Genomic DNA, 21631 nt, shown 5'->3' with positions numbered 1-21631 from the left:
AAACTACGTCACAAATTACAATAAATAAAATAAATAATATCTTTATTTGCAAAAAGATTTGGCACATAAGACTTTGACCACTGGCTCCCAAAGAAGTATAAACTGTGTCATGGGAGCCAATTACAATTAGAATAAAAATTTACAGTACCGAAAGTGATGTGAACATCGGCCTTTAGAATGACATTTCAGCTTTGTAGAGCGTTGCCCTGTTGTTTGTAGAGGGTTGTGGTCGGGGTGCCAGTCAGGTAACCTCCCTGCTGGTCCCTTTTGGATGCATCGGGCATCCGAGAGGAAGAGCAGTATTCGGGCCGGTGCACCCCGGTAACATGGCTAATAATCTCTCTTCGGGGATATTGTTGGCCATGGCTAATAACCTGGCAGGGGGGAGGTTTCTCCGCGTGTCCCTCTGACTAGCAGAGGGCACAGAGGACGAGGCGGAGGTTGAGACGCGGGCGACGTGCGCGGGATTGCGTTGTCGCCCGTTGCGTCTCCGGGGGAGGTGAGGTGCACATAGTTGGTGCACCTCGGACATGCGTGGAGGAAGTGGAGGGTCCGCTTCGGCGGACGTCGCTGGCTGGGTCGCGGTGGTTTGCTTCGGCGTTCCCGTGACCCAGTCGCCAGGCGACGTGCAGGAGTGCCGCTGGGTTTTAGTGGGTATTCTGGTCGCTTCTCGGCCGGCGAGTCCCACATACCTTCCCTCCAGTTGGTTGGCTGGCTGGCTACCAGGAGGGGGGATGCGTAAACGCATATCCCAGCGTTAACGCATTTCCCAGCGTTAAAAAAAAAAGAGGGTTGTGGTCAGTCATACCCATAAGACGTTTTGTCGGTCTCGACGACCGAGACAGTGCTCTACAAATCTGCTATCTCCTTCTAAAGAACGATGTTCATCACTTTTGGCCGCGTACTGTATATAAAATTCAAAGTCCTGACTGACTGACTTATATATATCAACGCACAGCCTAAACCGCTGGTCCTAGAGATATGTAATTTGGAGGGTGTGTTCTTTGTAAAGAGTAAGTATCCACTAAGAAAGGATTTTTCGAAATTCCACCCCTAAGTAAGATAAATGGGGGTTTGAAATTTATGTAGTCCACGCGGACGAAGTTGCGGCCATCAGCTAGTAAATTATAATAAATTATGTAGAGACATCGCCAGATCGAAGCATTAATGTGAAATCACGTAGTTTAAATCATTCAAGGGGCACATTTGCTATAATTTGCCCTTTCCCCTACAAATTCACGGAGCCCCAAATTTCCGGTTCTGGGGTGGGAAACGATTTTGTTCGTGCGATCACGGTTTTATCACTCAATAGTTTTGAGTTACGAAGGGTTGCTAGAGTTCGGTAGTGATTGTATATGTTTGTTTTTGCCTAGCCGTTTTCACTAAACCTAGAAGTCGCCTACATGGGATGCCTATGTATTTAGGAGATGCCTAGAGAAACAAAAGGTTTCATCAACCCTTAGGCGATGACTAACGACGCTAGGTGCCACCTAAAGTTACGACACCGATTCGCCGGTGCTTAACGCTAGGCAACTTCTAAATTAACATAATGGTTTATTGGTTTGTCCTTCAATCACGTCGCAACGGAGCAACGGATTGACATGATTTTTTGCATGGGTATAGTCAAAGACCTGGAGAGTGACATAGACTACTTTTTATCCCGGAAAATCAAAGAGTTCCTACGGAATTTTTAAAAGCCTAATTCCACGCGGACGAAGTCGCGGGCATCAGCTAGTTACCTAATAAAATTAAATAAAACACTCCCCTAAAACAAAGTACTTAACTCAAAAATAAATATGTAACTCAATTCAATCCCGGTCCGGTTTTGAATCACCCGAGATGTCCCGCAAAATAAAATGGGCCGCCATCATGTATTGATTCCCGTCACCTGTCCCTCTCCCTCGTCCTCCAGGTGTGTGGGTGCGAGGGAGAGGACCGATCCGACGTCTTGGCGCGTTTGATTTAGTGTTTACATGTGTGTATATTGTATTAATACGCCCTGCGCTTATGGATAACTAGCCGATGCCCGCGACTTCGTCTGCGTGGATTTAGGTTTTTAAAAATCCCGTGGGAACTCTTTGATTTTCCGGGATAAAAAGTAGCCTATGTCACTCTCCAGGTCTTTATCTATACCCATACAAAAAATCACGTCAATCTGTTACACCGTTGCGACGTGATTGAAGGACAAACCAACAAACCAACCTACCTAATCTTTGTGCACTTAGAACAAAAGTTATGATTTCAATGTGGTTGAACTAGTGGAAAGAATTTCTTTCTGAGAGCAAGTAGGATTCACTAGAAACAAAACTTGCAGAAGTTACTTGCACTTGAGATTGTAAAAATGTACCTACTTGCACTGTGTAAACGCAGCAAGTCAATTTCTGCAAGTTCTAATTGCTGAAACTTGCAAAAACCAGAAACTGACGATAGACATTGATGTATTAATGTATTGTGTGTGTTTCTAATAAATAAAATAAAATAAATAAAATATTGAAACCAGTGAAAATAAATAAGGTTATTGCTAGTGAAACTAAACAAAGTTATTGCTAGTGAAAATAAATAAGGTTATTGCTAGTGAAAATACTTAAATAAGGTTTTGAGTTTTGAACTTTTGCAATGGTTGCCTGTAAAATATAAACTCGAAAGTAAACTACAAAGTGAACTTGTGTGAGCAAGTTGTGGTCATTCAAACAAAATGGCGTCGGGGGTCGTTATTCATCGCGGCATTGTGCAGTCTGATTGATCAGCATTGTGAGGGGTCCCCTCGCGCGGGGGGTACTTGTTTTTGTCACGTTTCAATCACTGGGGGATCAAATAGGTATAGACTACACTGTACACAGCAACATTCTAGCCCTTTTTAGGGTTCCGTACTCGAAGAGTGCCAACGGGACCCTATTACGGAACCATACTGAACATCCGTCTGTCTGTCAACGTGCTGTACCTCGTAAACCGTAAAATTTGACCATAGGTTGAAATTTTCAGAGAATATGTACATATTTATATTGCGGCTATAATAACAAAAATTATACATTTAAAAATGGCTACCATAAAAATTTAAAAGTACGAATTAAAAAGTGTTATTTCTTCTGACGGAACGGTACGGAACCCTTCGTGTGCGAGTCTGACTCGCAGTTGGCCGATTTTTGCTTAAATAACGTAAGGAAACGGTTGGGGTTATATCCAGTGAACGACAAAGCATAGAAATATTCCGTACGTTTAATTTACTAGATGATGCCCGTTCGTCTGCGTGGATATAGATTGTTTTAATCCCGCGGAAACTCTTAGTTTTCCGGGATAGAAAGTAACCTATGTCACTCTCTATGTCTTTAACTATACGAGTATCCTGCTAAAATTCACATCGATCCGTTGCTGCGTGATTGAAGGACAAATCAACAAACTTTCGCATTTATAATATGGGTAGTGATTTACCGTCCAAAGTCCCCCATTCACATTAACGTAGTAATCAATTATAAACCTTATTTCAATAACAATAAAATCCCATGTTTACGAACGACCACAAATAACAATAAAACGTCCAATGGGGTTCATAATCTGTGAGATTAGAAATAAAAAAAATACCCTCATTGTCTCCGGAATCCGGAGCGTGCGAACAGCTGTCCCTTACGCACGTGCTAGTTAGAGAGAGAGATGGACAGAAGCAAAAAATCCTTTGCCCCATCTATGGAAAAGCGGTTTGAAATTGGAAGCAAACGGTAGTAGGTAATTTTTAGGGTTCCGTACCTCAAAAGGAAAAACGGAACCCTTATAGGATCACTTTGTTGTCTGTCTGTCTCTGTCGTCAAGAAACCTACAGGGTACTTCCCGTTGACCTGGAATCATGAAATTTTACAGGTAGGTAGGTAGGACAGACAGACAGACAGACAGACAGACAGACAGACAGACAGACAGAGATAAGGGTTCCGTTTTTCCTTTTGAGGTACGGAACCCTAACAGTAAGATACAAAATGACAAAAGTAGGTAACCCGCATTTGGCTCACCTAAGCCATGGAGATTTGGCTTGGGAGGCTGATTGGAGAGACGCCAAACTCGGATGATATGATATTTCACTATTCCTTGCGACAATGCGCAGGCATTGACTTATATATTACTTCGTAAGGACAGGGCTTACCGTTGGCACCGATTCAGTGGTGCTTTAGCACCAATGCGACCTCAGTAATGTCTGGATTTCAAACGAATCGTTCAATAGTATCTAAGAGGTGGCGTTGATTTATTTGGATCCAAAACCGTGAAAAATTTTGTTCGCTTGACCATATCTTGTCATTTATATCGATGTGCGCAGGATATTGCCCTTCCACACTGCACTAATACAATTTCTAGTGTATTTCAAAACTTCGTAGGAGAATCAGAGTAACCGACGTAAATCAGTGGGCTGCGAAGCTGAAGTGGTAATGCAGTGGTAATGGCGCAGGGCACTTAATCTGATAGACGTTGGGGTCCCAAGGTGCTGGAATGCCGGAAGCTAAGTAGGTTATTCCTTCTTCCTTACCACCGCTGATACCCCCATCAAAAATAAGTTAATTTTTCTAAGCAGCGTTAGACATCATCATCAACCGATAGACGTCCACTGCTGGACATAGGTCTCTTGTAGGGACCTCCACACGCCACGGTCTTGCGCCGCCTGAATCCAGCGGCTCCCTGCGACTCATCTGATGTCGTCGGTCCACCTAGTGGCGGGTCTTCCAACACTGCGTCTTCTGGTGCGAGGTCGCCATTCCAGCACCTTGAGACCCCAACGTCTATCGGTTGTACGAACTATGTGCCCTGCCCATTGCCACTTCAGCTTCGCAACCTTCCTTCTACGGATCTCCTCATTTCTGATTTGTTCACGTAGAGAAACTCTCTCCATCGCCCATCAGTTAGACATCTTTACCTTCAAAATCCTGACCTCTCGAAAGAGAAGAGGGTGTTTGTTGTTTGAAATTTTCAGATCCTGTGTCGTAACAGGGCTTGACGTAGGTTTTGAAGCAAGGTTATTTATTCATCTTCTGGTTTAAAATTTTAGAATGTATATACCTAGCCTTTTCCCATGTTAGTGGGGGTCGGCTCTAAAGTGTGTCTTGCTCTCTTTAAATTTTTAGAATGTATAAATGGTAAAGCAGTGTTTAACATAGGATCGGATTCGCTCACAACAATGCCGATTGCCGGCTTCTGACAACATGGCGCAACAATGCATCTGCGATGCGGTGAGCTAACCCACTTACTGAATGCGTTCATAAACACTTTCTATATAAACTTAACGCCACGTTCTATGGAGTAGGTAGAATAGACAGCGAGTTTGTTCTTTAGTCGTAGGGTAAATTGGAGGGAGGAGAACCAGAAGACGAGGAAGATCGCCCATGCGGTCGCTCCCTCCCCCCGATAAAAGGCTACCTAAGCACGTCCTTAACGATCCCGACGATCAAATCATGACCGACAATGCTCCCTACCTCGTAGGGCTGTACAACTCAACCTTATTACAAGACGAAGTCCCCGATTTTTAACGTCACCCGGACGTGGACTCACGCCAAGGCCTCGGGGGCGTACGGAACCAATAAATTGTAAAATCCCAAAACGAGCAACTCGCACTTACAACGTATTTCCAACTAAGCCCTGCCGCACTGATTTTGCGACGCACTCTTTCCTCAATCGCATCTGTCATCAATTTAATAAGCTTCATCAAAAAGATCGACAGCTAAATATTTTTAATTCTACGACAACCTGCTTTCGTCGTAACGTCATTATCTCCCTACGAAAGGGAGCTAATTAATCAGTTTGTAATGAGACTTAACCGATTTAACGTGCTAATTCCGTATTACATTTTGCTTTACTTTACTGCCTTTTAAAGTCATAACATCATTGTACCTAAATCTTTTGTACTAGCCAGTTGTTAACGTTTATGCTATGTGTCCTTTAGTTATAAATCCTTTTGTATGTAAATACTTGTGTATGTGTAAATGTTGTTGGTTAGTCAAAAAAAAAAAAAAAAACCACCCATCCCAACGTCACCCTAAGCCGTAGTCCGAGCCTCACAGTCACAGGAGGCGTACAGAGATAGCTTTCATTCCGGGGATGGATATTTCTTGTCCCCTCGGGATTAAAAAAAACGTAATTCCACGAGGACTAAGTCGCGGGCATCAGATAGTATAGTAATAAGTATAATACCTAGAACCTACATAAATTATAGGTACCAGAATCGCACAAATGGCAGTGACACAATGCGAGCCTAGATCTAGTATTCAACTTGTGACCTAGATTGCAGTTAGCCGTTTCACTTCTTAGGAAAGTCAGTATTTAGACTGATTTACACTGAATTAAATATATTTAACTCAACTATAACTGGTTTTTACATGACGTTTCAATGGAGTTTGTAACCATAGTTACCACATAAAGCTTGTATTGAATAAAATTACATAATGTAAAACAAGTCTACTATATCTACAATCAAATCATACGTATTGGGCCAGTGTGGTAGACTATGGCCTAAACCCTTCTCATTCTGAAGGAGACCCGTACTCAGTAGTGGGCCGGTAATGGGCTGATCATGATGATGATGATTCACTCGGAGGCAATTTTTGAAAATCATTTCTTGGTGAGAGAATAGGATTTTATCTTCTAAATATATATAAAAGGAAAAGGTGACTGACTCTGACTGACTGATTTATTAACGCACAGCTCAAACTACTGGACGGATCGGGCTGAAATTTGGCATGCAGATAGCTATTATGACGTAGGCATCCGCTAAGAAAGGATTATTGAAAACTAAGGAGGTGAAATAGGGGTTTGTTGTGTAGTCCACGCGAGTGAATTCGCGAGCATAAGCTAGTTCCGATCTAAAGGTACGTTGTAGGTGTAGACTGTAGGTTCTTTAAATGTACAAAGGTTCTCTAGATGCACAATCTAAAGATTCAAGCCCCAGTGGGTTGATCTGTAGGTTGATAAGTCAGTCAGTCAGTTTCTTAGCTTGTAACGAATTCCACCAAAGGTATAATCCAATTGTCACGGTCCAATTAATATGTACAAGGATTTCGAATACATCACAAAAAATGTCTTAAGTGTGCATAATTTGTATGAGTCACTAGGCAATATGAATCATGGACCAGCTTTCTTAGGTGCCTACTGCCTACCTGTGTAAGATCCGAGAACTGAGAACTGAGAAACTAGGTAGGTATTATACCTAAAATCTATATATTATATAAAATTCAAAGTCCTGACTGACTGACAGACTGACATATATATCAACGCACAGCCTAAACCACTGGTCCTAGAGACATGAAATTTTGAGGGTGTGTTCTTTGTAAAGAGTAGGTATCCACTAAGAAAGGATTTTTCGAAATTTCACCCCTAAGTGGGTTAAATAGGGGATGTGCATTCTAAAACAGATTTTTATTTAATTTTTATGCTAAATGGTTTTTGAATTATCGTGCAAAATGTCGAAAAAATACGACTTTAGTACGGAACCCTCTGTGCGCGAGCCTGACTTGCACTTGGCCGGTTTTTAACATAAAAAAATACTTTCTCGCAGAAATTACTCTATTTTTGTTAAAAAAAATATTATTAGGGTAAAGTTTAGGACTCCGCTAGGTTTAGTTTGAGCTAGCAGTAATTATGGAGAGCTAGCGAGTCAACTGAGTAAAAATCGCTGGAGTAGAGTAGGTAGGTACTCGTATTATCCCAAAGCTACACTTGTTCTAAAAACAAAATACTTGAAATAAATACAAAATACAAATACAAAAATACAAATACACTGTGACCTATATTTGCATTTCACCTACCATGTCGTCTAGTTTCTAGTTCTTTGAGGTAGAATCTTAATCTTTTACGGTCTGATAAATAGACTAGACTTAGATTAAAGTCTACTGCATTTGTTAAACCGACTACGAAATGGTTATGATTTTAGTCAGCTGATGATGCAATCTAAGATGGAAGCGGACTTACCTGGAAGGAATATGGCAGTTTTTATTAAACCCCCTTTGGTTTCTACACGGCATCGTACCGGAACGTTAAATCGCTTGGCGGCACTGCTTTGCCGGTAGGGTGGTAACGCCACGGTCGAAGCCCCCACCAGACCAGACCAGAAATTTAAAAATTATAAAATTCCAAACCCCTGCCGGTAATCGAACCCGGGACCTCCCATTAATAAGACCACAGCCGCTTACCACTGCGCCAGGGAGGTCGTCAACTGCAGGTATCCACACACTGCCGCAAAACTTCGGTAGAGTCAGACGTTCATTGTGATATCCTACCATACCTACTGCTGCCATCACACGTTGTCTGAACAAGCCCTAAGGCCCTTCATACATTGCGATACTCGCAAGAGACGATACCAGTAAAATACCACGCACAACAGACGGAAACGTTTAAGTGCGGAAACCAGCCGACAGCGAAGCGAAGACCAGTAAAATACATGTTCGCTACTCGAGTTTCGTACATTATGCTACTAAAAACAAAGAATTGTTCTTGAACTTTTATGTCAAATTGCTGATCCGTCGCCATTTTGCCGAGATTCGTAGGAGACGCGACGCGCGGGCGACAAGGTGGGTATCGCGAGACTAGTAGCAGACGCGTAGGATACCGGTAGCGAAGTGTGCCAATCACCATACAAATGTATGTGAGATACTCCTCAGCGACTAATCTTCGAGACTCGCGTAGTATAGTCGTTTGTAAGTATCGTAATGTAAGAAGAGCCTAAGCATCTCCTAAAAGTTAAGAGCTCCTTACATGGAACATCCCTCCCAAAAGTTATGCGTTCGAGAACAAAAACTAATTCTGCCAGTTCCGAAGAAACAGTGTCACAAAAGATTTTCGAGACGAGGATGTCAAATCGCAAAAATATTTCACGCAGTTCTGTGCCGAATATGAACAAGAATAAAGGTGAAAATTGTGTGTATTGAATCAGCTTGTGGCTGCTGTGTATGTTGATTAGGGTTGTCAGCTATACCTACTTTTAACCAGAATTTTATTTTTGGTAGATATTCTGCCGAATTTGTTACCGATCACGATTACAATGAATACGTTTTTCAACTTTTTTTTTTTAATAATGAAAGTATGGTTTAAAATTTTTTTTTTTCAATAAATTTAACTTTTACAAGTATTTTTGAATCTGGCAAATACAATATAAATCCACTTTCTGGGTAGTATTTACTTCAAAACATAGCTTTCACACATTTTTTTCTGAGCTATAGCTATCTAATAAAATATAATGCATATCGGTCTAGTTTTTGTAATAGAGAGAGAGAGAGCCACCGCGTGCCAGACCTTCGTTATTTTATAAAAGCTGAAAGTTTCTCTGCGTATTGCCCCCAACACAGGGAGGAATCACCTCAGATTGGTTGAAGCTCGCTCACTATTGGCTACAATGCATTGTTGCAACAAGAATAGCACAAATTCAGCCAATCATAACAGTTCAGATTGAAATAATGATTGATCACAGCTCTACAAAATAGAGGTGTCAAAAAATAATGTACCTAATAAATTTATTAAATATATAAATGTATTCAAGATATTCGTTTTTAGATTAAAACAAAATTGAATACAATATATAATAAGTAGTGAAAATTTGAGAAAATCCTTCCTAAAAAATAACTCAGGCGTTCGATCTTTGATACGCCGCGCGCGGCGCGACCGAGCGACGATATTAGAATAAAATATATTAGGTAGGTACAGCTGAATACAAATATCGTCGCGATTCGACGGTGAATAATTATTACATCGAATTTTCGTATTGGCCTGTTACATGTTGACTGTGATGATACGAGTATGCGGCTAGTATTTTTATCATTTTGTTTGTTTCGTAATAAATTTTGAATGCAGTTTTATTTATTTGTGAACTTGAGTGTCGATAAATATTTAATGCGAATAATTGTAATGTAGATTAGGCAAAATAATGTAGATTAGGTACATTTTTGTGTTGTGATAGATTTGTGTCGCGCGTTAATAATACCTATTATAGTAGATTTGTTCTTTTTGGAAATACTTGCGTCATTTTATAAATCGTATGAGAAAATGTTTTTCAAAGTGTAGGTATTATCATACATTTAAGTATTATAGGTAATAGGTTAGGTACGTGAAGTGGTATTGTTCTTTTTAGAAATCATCATCATCATTTTATAATTCGTATGATAATAAATATGTAGAAATGTATGATAATAAATATAGTAGTTACCTACTAAAAAGATTTTTTTATAGGTAACTAGGTAAACTTACCTACCTACCTATTGTATTGTAGGTATCTACTTGACATTGCTTTATCGTTCTACTTGTTTTTATTTTTACATACATAGGTAGGTACTAGGTACTGTATTCCGCGACAGGTTGAGATGGCAATCGGGGTATGAGGCGGGGGTGACACCCCGCACACCCGCACGTCACCCTCGCTCGCCCGCACTGGGTTAGCACAGGGGCCGTGCGGGTGTGCGGGGCATTCCCTCCCCGATTGCCATTTCGACCTGTCGCGAAGGTATGGATTGGGTACCTATTAAGAGTAAAATTTAAAATTTAAATCAATCGAGTTAAATACAAGCTATACCCTAGTTCTCGACCTTATTGACGGTTATGAGAAAGTTGTTTTTGTCATATTCTTGTTCAGTAGGTATCATTCATAGATTGTTAAAATGTTGTTCCCTATGTCAATAAGGCCGGAAATCGCTTGCACCTATTTATCTGCTTGCGCCTCATGGTGAAATCGGTGCAAACAAATCTTGATCTTATTGACGGTTATGAGAAAGTTGTTTTTTGTCATATTCTTGCTCAGTATAATTCATAGATTGCTAAAATGCTGTTTTCTGACGTATGTCAATAAGGTCGAAAATCGATTGCACCCATTTTTCTGCTTGCGCCTCACGGTTCAAGCAATTTTTTTTTTGTAACAAAATAATGTAACGTTAATAATTATTAAATATTTGTCTGTAACACGTGATAATATTGTGATACACACATGAACCTGTATTTGACACCTCTACTACAAAACCGCTATCTCTTTCTAAAGGTCGATGTACATTATTTTCTGCCGCATACTGTATATTGCTAGCAAGTGTCAACCCTAACGTAGATGTACATTCTTCGGTTCGAGGGTTTACTATAAAGAGGCTCATAAAAAGTTCAGCGGTTCTGTTCAATACTTTGGAGTTTAGGGCTTCTTATATGGTTTGACGATGGAATTCGTCCTTTATCACGGACAAGCTTATCAACGCGACTTCGTCCGTGTGGACTACACAAATTTCAAACCCCTATTTTACCCACAGGGGTTGAATCCATACTTACATAATAAATGCGAAAGTGTGTCTGTCTGTCTGCTAGCTTTTCACGGCCCAACAGTTCAACCGATTTTGATGAAATTTGGTACAGAGTTAGCTTACATCCCGGGGAAGGACATAGGCTACTTTTTATTCCAGAAAATCAGAGTTCACACGGGATTTTTAGAAACCTAAATCCACGCGGACGAAGTCGCGGGCATCATCTAGTCTAAATATATAAAAGCAAAAGGTGCCTGACTGACTTATCTATCAACGCACAGCTCAAACTACTGGACGGATCGGGTTGAAATTTGGCATGCGGATAGCTATTATGACGTAGGTATCCGCTAAGAAAGGATTTTTGAAAATTCAACCACTAAAGGGGTAAAATAGGGGTTTGAAATTTGTGTGGTCCACGCGGACAAAGTCGCTAGCATAAGCTAGTTGTCTAAAATTGCAAAGTAAGAATGCGCCTACCACGACTCAGTTAGATTAAAGTTTAAACATAAGCATTAACTGTAATGTAGGACAAGGCTGCAGATTTCCACTTCACCAGCAAGTTATTAGTTTGTATTATAATAATTTTCAGTTATTCATGTTATATAATAATTACCTAAACTCTCTGTCTGGTGGGAGGCTTCGGCCGTGGCTAGTTACCACCCTACCGGCAAAGCCGTGCCGCCAAGCGATTTAGCGTTCCGGTACGATGCCGTGTAGAAACCAAAGGGGTATGGGTTTAATAGAAACTGCCATACCCCTTCAAGGTTAGCCCGCTATCATCTTAGACTGCATCATCACTTACCACCAGGTGAGATTGCAGTCAAGGACTAACTTGTATCTGAATAAAAAAATAAAAAAAACTAGCTTCGACTTCGTACGCGTGGATTGAGGTTTTTAAAAATCCCGTGGGAACTCTATGATTTCCCGTGATAAAAAGTAGTATATGTCACTCTCCACTCTCCGTCTTTAACTATACCCATGCAAAAAATCACGTCGATATGTTGCGACGTGATTGAAGGACAAACCAACAAACCAACAAACACACACTTTCACATTTAAAATATGGGTATCTAAATATATAAAAGGAAAACCTGACTGACTGACTGATCTATCAACGCACAGCTCAAACTACTGGACGGATCGGGTTGAAATTTGGCATGCAGATAACTATTATGACGTAGGCATCCGCTTAGAAAGGATTTTTGAAAATTCAACCCCTAGGAGGTGAAATAGGGGTTTGAAATTTGTGTAGTCCACGCGGACGAAGTCGCGGGCATAAGCTAGTAATAATATTTATGAAACATCTGTGGAAAGACACGCTACCACTTCTAAACCGATTTTGAATTCTATGACTAAAACCTTGCTATTATGGCTACTTCTATACACAATCTCTGAACGAAACTAAAGCGACAGGTCTAAATGTATTGCTATCCCTTTCATAATGATCCCTGCGGAAAAGGATAGCACTAGGTTTAGACTTTAGACCTTCGAGATTGCGTACAAGGTGTTGCATTATTTTTTGATGATGCGAAGGCTTGTCCGTTTGAGCTAAAAAAGCCGGCCAAGTGCGAGACAGGCTCGCGCAACGAGGGTTCCGTACTACAGTCGTATTTTTTCGACATTTTGCACGATAAATCAAAAACTATTATGGCTAAAAATAAATAAAAGTCTGTTTTAGAGTGTACAAATAAAGCCCTTTCATATGATACCCCACTTGGTATAGTAATCTTACTTTGAAAGTTGAAAATAGCAATATTTGTTCATGAACACATTTTAATTTATTTTTCTTGTGATGTAACCACAAATTCACGGTTTTTAGATTTTTCCCCTCATGTCTACTATAACACCTACCTACCTGCCTTTCATGATTCTAGGTCAACGGGAAGTACCCTGTAGGTTTCTTGACAGACAGACAGACAACAAAGTGATTCTATAAGGGTTCCATTTTTCCTTTTGAGGTACGGAACCCTAAAAATATTAACATTAAATTTTTTTCACTAGCAAAATAAACTCTATGGCTATAGAAATAAGAGTGAACATTTTATTGGTTTATTCAATGGACAGGATAAAATGTGCCTATTTACATGAGAGGCATACAAATGACTCAAATTAACATTACGCAATAGGTCTGTGACATGTACAGCCGTACTCAGAGTCGCTTAACCGTTACTTAAGTTCAGTTAAAACGAGACAGCTATATCTCTCACATAAATCTGTCTCGTTTTAACTCAATCTTAAGTAACGATTAGCGACTCTGAGTAGGGCAGGTAGACACACATAAATTATACGGGGCAAAAGAATCAAAGTAAATATTATGTACCTTTTTTAGGGTTCCGTACCTCAAAAGGAAAAACGGAACACATATAGGATCACTTTGTTGTCTGTCTGTCTGTCCGTCTGTCTGTCAAGAAACCTACAGGGTACTTCCCGTTGACCTAGAATCATGAAATTTGGCAGGTAGGTAGATCTTATAGCTGACATTTGGGAAAAAATCTGAAAACCGTGAATTTAGGGTTAGATGACCCAAAAAAAATTAAATTGTGGTCATGAACTAATAATTAGTATTTTCAACTTTGGAAGTGAGTGACTATATCAAGTGGGGTATCATATGAAAGGTCTTCACCTGTACATTCTAAAACAGATTTTTATTTATTTTTATGCATCATAGTTTTTAAATTATTGTGCAAAATGACGAAAAAATACGACTGTAGTACGGAACCCTCATTGCGCGAGCCTGACTCGCACTTGGCCGGTTTTTATACATCAGGGGAGTTATTCGTATGAAAACAGTGTAACCACCACCTGAAGTTCGATTTTACCTCAAATTACATTAAATCCCTATCAATATAAAAAGCCCTAAGACATAACTTCGCACTAAAATAGGGTGCAATCTTTAACAGTGGTAAGTGGAAACTGGCAGCAATGGGATCGGTTGATTTGAGGATGTAATCTATGTTGAACATTTCTAAGTTTATTTTTAGTTCCTCTTAATTTTAATCATCTTGATGTGCCTAAAAGTACACGCTTAGATTATGATTCAGGATTCTTTAAGAAATTCTTTCACAAAAACCTTGTTCTTTACGAAAACAACAAAAAATCAGCCAAATCAGTCGATTTGTTCTCAAGTGATGATCTTACATACATGCGGCAATTGATTTATGTACTTAAACTAACCTTTGTACAATATTCAAAGTTTTCTTCTTTGTGGGAATTGTTTTATCTCTGGTAACATTAAGAAACGTCAGAATTCCACGGAATTAAAAATCAGACTATAATTTAAATTGATAGCCACCAGGCGGTGACTATAGCTGCCTTTTGGAATGGAGTTTTATAACATGACATAAATTGCGCAAAGGCGGCCTTATCACCGAACTATTAAAATGGTCCCTACGAATATAAGTAGAACTAATGTGTGGGCACAACTCACAAGTTCGTTAGATGTAATAAACTGCTTTCTTTTCCTCAAACCAATCTTATTGGCCGAGCCACGAGCGTATCTAATTTACATTTTCAAAATCCGAACAGACCTGACTTAATCCGGTAAACAAATGTTCGAAATTCGAATCGTTTGTCCAAAAAAAGAACGCCAATTACCATCCTCTTACTTATAACTACCGATGAATCAGCATTTAAACGACAACCCGCATTATTTATGGAGGCATCAGATATCAACTTGCATGGAACACGGCGTACAACATTCCACACCGGTCGGATAATAGCACCTCAGCCAATGTCGGAAAGTAGTAAAAAATGATGAACCCAACTCGTCTGCGGTAACGCGACACATTTCAAAAGGTCGCTGAATTACACTGGTAGAGAGGTGGCGTTTAGACAATTTTACGTGATCGGGTAATAACTATAGGCTTGTTAAATATACCTAGATATAACTGAAGAACCATGAGGCCGTTCACAAGGCGCGGTCGCGAATGCAATTATTTCATGCTCGATGTGCCTGCGTATCCGCCATGATAGATGCCGCGTTCACTTTTTTTTTTGTTTCAAACGCAAGGAAAGGTTTATCATTTTTAATCTTTAACAAGGTTCTTTTAATGTAATTTTTTTTACCACTTTTTAAGGTTCCTTACTTCAAAAGGAAATCGTTGGAAAATGGAATCGTTATAATTTGCGCACTAACATACATCTTCATACTGATTAAGAAACCGACCAAACTATCGGCCTATAAAAAGTTTGTGGTCTGCGGGGACTCTTATAGCCATAGGATCACTTTGTTGTCTGTCTGTCCGTCGTGTCTGTCCGTCGTGTCTGTCAAGAAAACCTATAGGGCACTTCCCGTTAATCTAGAATCATGAATTTTGTTAGGTAGGTAGGTCTTATAGCACAAGTAAAGGAATAAATCCGAAAACCGTAAATTAATGGTTACATCACAGAAAAAAAAGTTTAAATGTTCATGAACAAATATTAGTATTTTCAATTTTCAAAGTTAGATATACCAAGTGGGATATCATATGAAAGGGCTTTACTTGTACGTTCTAAAACAGACTTTTATTTATTTTTATGCATAATAGTTTTTGATTTATCATGCAAAATGTCGGACAAATACGACTGCAACACGGAACCCTCGGTGCGCGAATCCGCCTCGCACTTGGCTAGTTTTTCTAAACTCGGAAAACAGGTTTTAAAAAATTGCTTAATTAAGTAGGTAAGATGTATCATGTAGCCGTTAACCTCGTAAGTTGAAAAGTAAAAATTACATATTTAATATTTCGTATTATATTTCGTTGAATAGGTCTTCTACCTGTTCCTATCCCACGCCATGTGGGGTGGGCCAACATGTCTCCTTCCACTCGTTTAAGTCATCCGTCAACGCATTTTCCAATATTGATTGTTGATTACTAAATTCTAATCTCTACAGTATAAAATTGAGTCACTTTCCGCTGTGTCTGTTACATACAGACACAGCATACTGAACGCGTAGATCTTTTAAACTACGCAACGGATTTTAATACGGTTTTCACCAATAGATAGAGTGATTCAAGAGGAAGGTTTATAGGTATAGTTTAATTCTAAAAAAAATAGAGATCCCTCGAGAAATTGATTTAGTGAATCAATTTCTCGAGGGATTAGGTCGGAAAAAAATCCTCTCATTTGAGAGTTTCCGAGGCAATGACAACCAAACTAAACTAAAACTAAATGACACCACATTAATATCTACATTGCACCCATGCGAAGCCGGGCCGGGTCGCTAGTTTAAATATTATATAAAAGGGAAAGGTGACTGACTGACTGATCTATCAACGCACAGCTCAAACTACTGGACGGATCAGGCTGAAATTTGGCATGCAGATAGCTCCTATGACGTAGGCATCAGTTTAGAAAGGATTTTTGAAAATTCAAACCCTAAGGGGGTGAAATAGGGGTTTGAAATTTATGTAGTCCACGAAAACATCAGGAAGAGGAATCTTCTTCTTCCTTACCTTATCCCACGCTACGTGTGGTCAGCACAACATGTCTTCTTCTTGCACTCACTTCTGTCGTCCCTCAACGTATTATCCACCCCTTTTTCACGCATATCCTCTTTCACGCAATCCATCCACCTTTTCTTTGGTCGTCCTCTCCTCTTTTTTCCTTCCACATGCATATTTAACATTCTTCTAGTGATATGTATGTCTTTCTTCCCTCCGCATTACATCTTAGATACTAGAATATTATAAAAAGAGGTATGTTTGTAAGTTTGTTTGTAGGAAGTAATCTCTGGAATTAATGAACCGATTTTGAAAATTATATCACCAGTAGAAAGGTACATTATTCCTGAGTAACATCAGTACCCTTATAAATGCGAAAGTGTGTTTGTTTGTTGGTTTGTCTTTCACTCACGTCGCAACGGTGCAACGGATTGACGTGATTTTTTGCATGGGTATAGATAAAGACCTGGAGAGTGACATAGGTTACTTTTTATCCCGGAAAATCAAAGAGTTCCCACGGGAGTTTTAAAAAACCTAATTCCACGCGGACGAAGTCACGGGCGTCAGCTAGTAGGCTATATTCAAATAAACAAAAAAAAAATGAAAACAGATGCTACTCGTGTGAAGTCTTCACGGGCCGCTAGAACATGAAATGTAAATAAATGAAAGATAATAATTTTTTGACCTTCTTTCTAACTAGGTTCATCGCTAAGGAGAAAACCGCCTATGCAGATACTGGATAAGGTATTGTTTGTAAAATTATTTACTTTAATACCTACGTAAAACGAATTGGTTATGTCATCAGATATAAATCTTTAGGTGTATGTAGGTAGGTACATAAGTAATATTATGCATAATCGTTTTCAACGAGTTTCGTAACCTCTTTTGTGATTTGTGTAACTTTCGTGAGTCGTGGTATCTTTGCCTTTCAATGTTTGTTTGTACTTTGTAACTTTGCACAGTCAACAAAAAATATGAATTATTGCCTTATTATTATTGTACCTACTAGCTGATGCCGGTGACTTCGTTCGCGTGGATAGTACCTATTATATCTGAAGACGGTACGGAATTCTTCCTGTGCGAATCCGACTGGCGAAACCAGGTTTTTAGGGTTCCTACCTCAAAACGAAAAACGTAACGATCACTTTGTTGTCTGTCTATCAAGAAACCTACAGGGTACTTCCCGTTGACCTAGAATCATGAAATTTGGCAGATAGGTACGTCTTATAGCAAACATTAGAGGAAAAATATAAAAACCGTGAATTTGGTCAAAATTAAAAAGTGTTTTGAACAAATAATTAGTATTTTCAACTTATAAAGTAAGATTACTATACCAATGGAGGTGTCATATGAAAGGGTCTTTTACCTGTACATTCTAAAACAGATTTTTATTTATTTTTAAGCAAAATAGTTTTTGATTTGCACTATTATCGTACCTACTCCTAGCACAAGCTTGACGCTTAGTTGGAGAGGAAAGGGGAATATTAGTCATTTAACATAGCTAATATTCTTTTTAAAAAACAACATGCAAAATGACGATAAACCACGATTGCAGTACGAAACCCTCGGTGCGCGAGCCTGGCTCGTACTTGTACTAACAGATAAATATTTGAAACATTTAGGGTTCGTTTTCAACAATAAAATTAAACTAGGTACCTAACCTATGTATTAACGTGGTATTAGTTAGTAGGCAGATTTGCATAACTAACTAGCTGCCCCGGCGAACTTCGTACCGCCAAACAGTCGATTCTTTTTCAGGATGACAAAAGAATTAGCAAAATCGGTTCAGCTGTTCTTGAGATTTGCGATCAGCAACACATTTAATCATTCATTTTTAGGGTTCCGTACCTCAAAAGGAAAAACGGAACCCTTATAGGATCACTTTGTTGTCTGTCTGTCAAGAAACCTACAGGGTACTACCCGTTGACCTAGAATCATGAAATTTGGCAGGTAGGTAGATCTTATAGCTGACATTTGGGGAAAAATCTGAAAACCGTGAATTTAGGGTTAGATCACACAAAAAAAATTGAATTGTGGTCATGAACTAATAATTAGTATTTTCAACTTTCGAAGTGAGTGACTATATCAAGTAGGATATCATATGAAAGGTCTTCACCTGTACATTCTATTACAAAAAAAATAAAAACCGACTTCGTTACATAAACACTAAAAATTGAAAAATAATTTAATTTATTACCGAATATATTATGTATACAAGAGTTAATATAGTTCCCTAATAATACTTTTTGGTGCCGGTGCCAATTAACTTTAGCTGCGCGAATCGTCTAGACTTCATATTTTTATGGGACTCCACAATGGCACCTCATTGGCACCGACCCCAAAAAATATTATTATGGAACTATATTAACTCTTGTATACATAATATATTCGGTAATAAATTAAATTATTTTTCAATTTTTAGTGTTTATGTAACGAAGTCGGTTTTTATTTTTTTTGTAAAAATTTTTTATTTCACAATTTTTAGTGGCCCCATGAAATTATGCTATGACTGGTTAAAAATCTACTGTTTACTAAGCTATTACACTGATCGCGAGCAATTTACTCTTATCCGTTGAGGAGTTCCAGTATCTATCTTCGAAGATGTTCATCAGATCTTCACCAAATTGAAATGGGACCAACTTTGAAGTATACCCTTTCAAACAAAAAAAGAATTTTCAAAATCGGTCCAGGCGTTTTCGAGTAATCGGGGAACATACATAAAAAATAAAAAAAAAAAAAAAAAAAAAAGATTCCGACGAATTGAGAACCTCCTCCTTTTTTTGAAGTCGGTTAAAAACAGATTTTTATTTATTTTTATACATAATAGTTTTTGAATTATCGTGCAAAATGTCGAAAAAATACGATTGTAGTACGGAACCCTCATTACGCGAGCCTGACTCGCACTTGGCCGGTTTTTATTTATATGGTAGCCATTTTGAAATTTTTATTACTTGTTATAGCGGCTATAGATATACATACACACACTCAGCGAAACTTTGATCTGAGCTATTAGGTACGGTTCATAAGATACAGCTCGCTGACATACAGATAGACGGACAGACGGATAGCAAAGGTAGGACGGATAGTAATAGGGTTTCATTGGCACCCTTCGGACACGGAACCCTAAAAACTAAAGTACCTAGGTAGGTAAAGAATACAGATTATTAATTTATAGTTTATACGTCACATTAACAAGGTCAATCACCGTAAGTGACAAGTGAATGTATAGATATGGATTACACACACCAATACCTTATCTTATCACTAGTAAATAAAAAACCGACCAAGTGCGAGTCAGGCTCGCGCAATGAGGGTTCCGTACTACAGTCGTATTTTTTCGACATTTTGCAATTCAAAAACTATGATGCATAAAAATAAATAGAAATCTGTTTTAGAATCTACAGGTGAAGCCCTTTCATATGATACCCCACTTGATATAGTCACTCACTTCGAAAGTTGAAAATACTAATTTATTTATTTTATTCGTTATAGGCGCACGCTTGACCACGATCACACCTGATGGAAAGTGATGATGTGGCCTAAGATGGGACGCGTTTGCCTAGGAGGTGCCTATTCACTCTTGTTTTAAAGATACCCGGATTATAATTGACAGGAAACAAATTATTAGTTCATGACCACAATTTAATTTTTTTTGTGTGATTAACCCTAAATTCACGGTTTTCAGATTTTTCCCCGAATGTCTGCTACCTGCCAAATTTCACAATTCTAGGTCAACGGGAAGTACCGTGTAGGTTTCTTGACAGACAGACAGACAGACAAGAATGTGATCCTATAAGGGTTCCGTTTTTCCTTTTGAGGTACGGAACCCTAAAAAGTAAGTACCTACTTAAATAGGTAGGTACATACATGCATAAATAAACAATAGGTTGTTTGAATCCCTCTAATGTGTGACATAATGCAAACTGCATTATAAGTAACATTAATAACTGCATTACGCACTTAATTTTACATTACCTACAATTTGTACGTGTTTAGCACCTGGCCATTCTATTTTGAGGTATGGGGAAAGCGAATCGCTCTTTCCATACACAAAGTGCTAAACGAATCAAGCATTCATGCATAAAGATAAATAAAATACAGATTAGTTACCTTTAGATGGTGTTAGTTAGCTAATGAACACACTTATCGCGAACTTTATCTGTAGAATGTCGATTACAGCTTACTAAATAGGTAATACACACTCCGCGAAATAACTTTCGCACGCCTATTTGCGATTCAAAGACGTTACATACAAAGAACCTCGTTAAAGTAACTGTACTGCACCCGATAAAACACCTCGAAGCTTGCGGAGCATTCGAAACGTCAAAGTGTTTGAATTAAGAACGCGATGGCCGCTAGCCGAGTAGCCGCCACTAAAATTATTGATTTAGCAGCGTTACAAAACAACAAAAGATATAAAACGGGCCGGCTCACCCCCGCGCGGACCGAATCGATCAGAATGATAATTGTCGCGCACAAAGACTGGTGACTACTCACCTAGACAGACGGTATGCACACACCTAAAACAACACAACACACACACAATTTGCGTCGACAACTGTACTAATCACTGTTTTTAACACTTTTGTCTTTATTTGGGCACTGTATTGATTGTTTTTATTATTGTTAATGGTTAATTAGTGCGAATTAAGGGCGATTCGAGCCGCGGAGACACGAGCGTTTCGACGACCGCTAGCAAGATGGCTCCGCGTATGCCGCGCGGCGAGCGGCCCCCCGCGCCTCGCGCGTACGTGCAATGAAAGATAGGTGTCCGGTACACGCGCGCTACAGAACCGCGATCCGTCCGGGGATATGTCAATCCCGAGATCCCAAAATCCATGCTACCCGCATCGAAAACAGTTACATCAACATGATCAATCCATCGCCAGCCTTCCACTGAGCACAGGTTTCCTCTTGGAATGAGAAGGTTTTAGGCCGTAGTTCGCCACGCTCGCGTAGTGCAGATTGGCAGACTTG

The 21631-nt window shown here is 39.3% G+C and overlaps 1 protein-coding gene across 1 annotated transcript in view; it reads right to left on the bottom strand.

Moving 5' to 3' along the window:
- LOC117994771 (bromodomain adjacent to zinc finger domain protein 2B-like) overlaps nucleotides 1-21366 on the bottom strand; it is a 111659-nt gene extending 90293 nt beyond the window's left edge. Inside the window, exon 1 of the mRNA XM_069508028.1 lies at nucleotides 21152-21366. The gene's annotated coding sequence lies outside the window, so the exon portion shown is untranslated. The remainder of the gene's footprint in view (nucleotides 1-21151) is intronic.
- Between the last annotated feature and the right edge of the window lie 265 nt (nucleotides 21367-21631).

This window comes from Maniola hyperantus, chromosome 27, assembly GCF_902806685.2.
Source record: "Maniola hyperantus chromosome 27, iAphHyp1.2, whole genome shotgun sequence".
In the NCBI taxonomy this organism is placed as follows: domain Eukaryota; kingdom Metazoa; phylum Arthropoda; class Insecta; order Lepidoptera; family Nymphalidae; genus Maniola; species Maniola hyperantus.
Note: the sequence above shows the minus strand (reverse complement) of the source record. Positions and strands in the feature narration are given on the sequence as shown.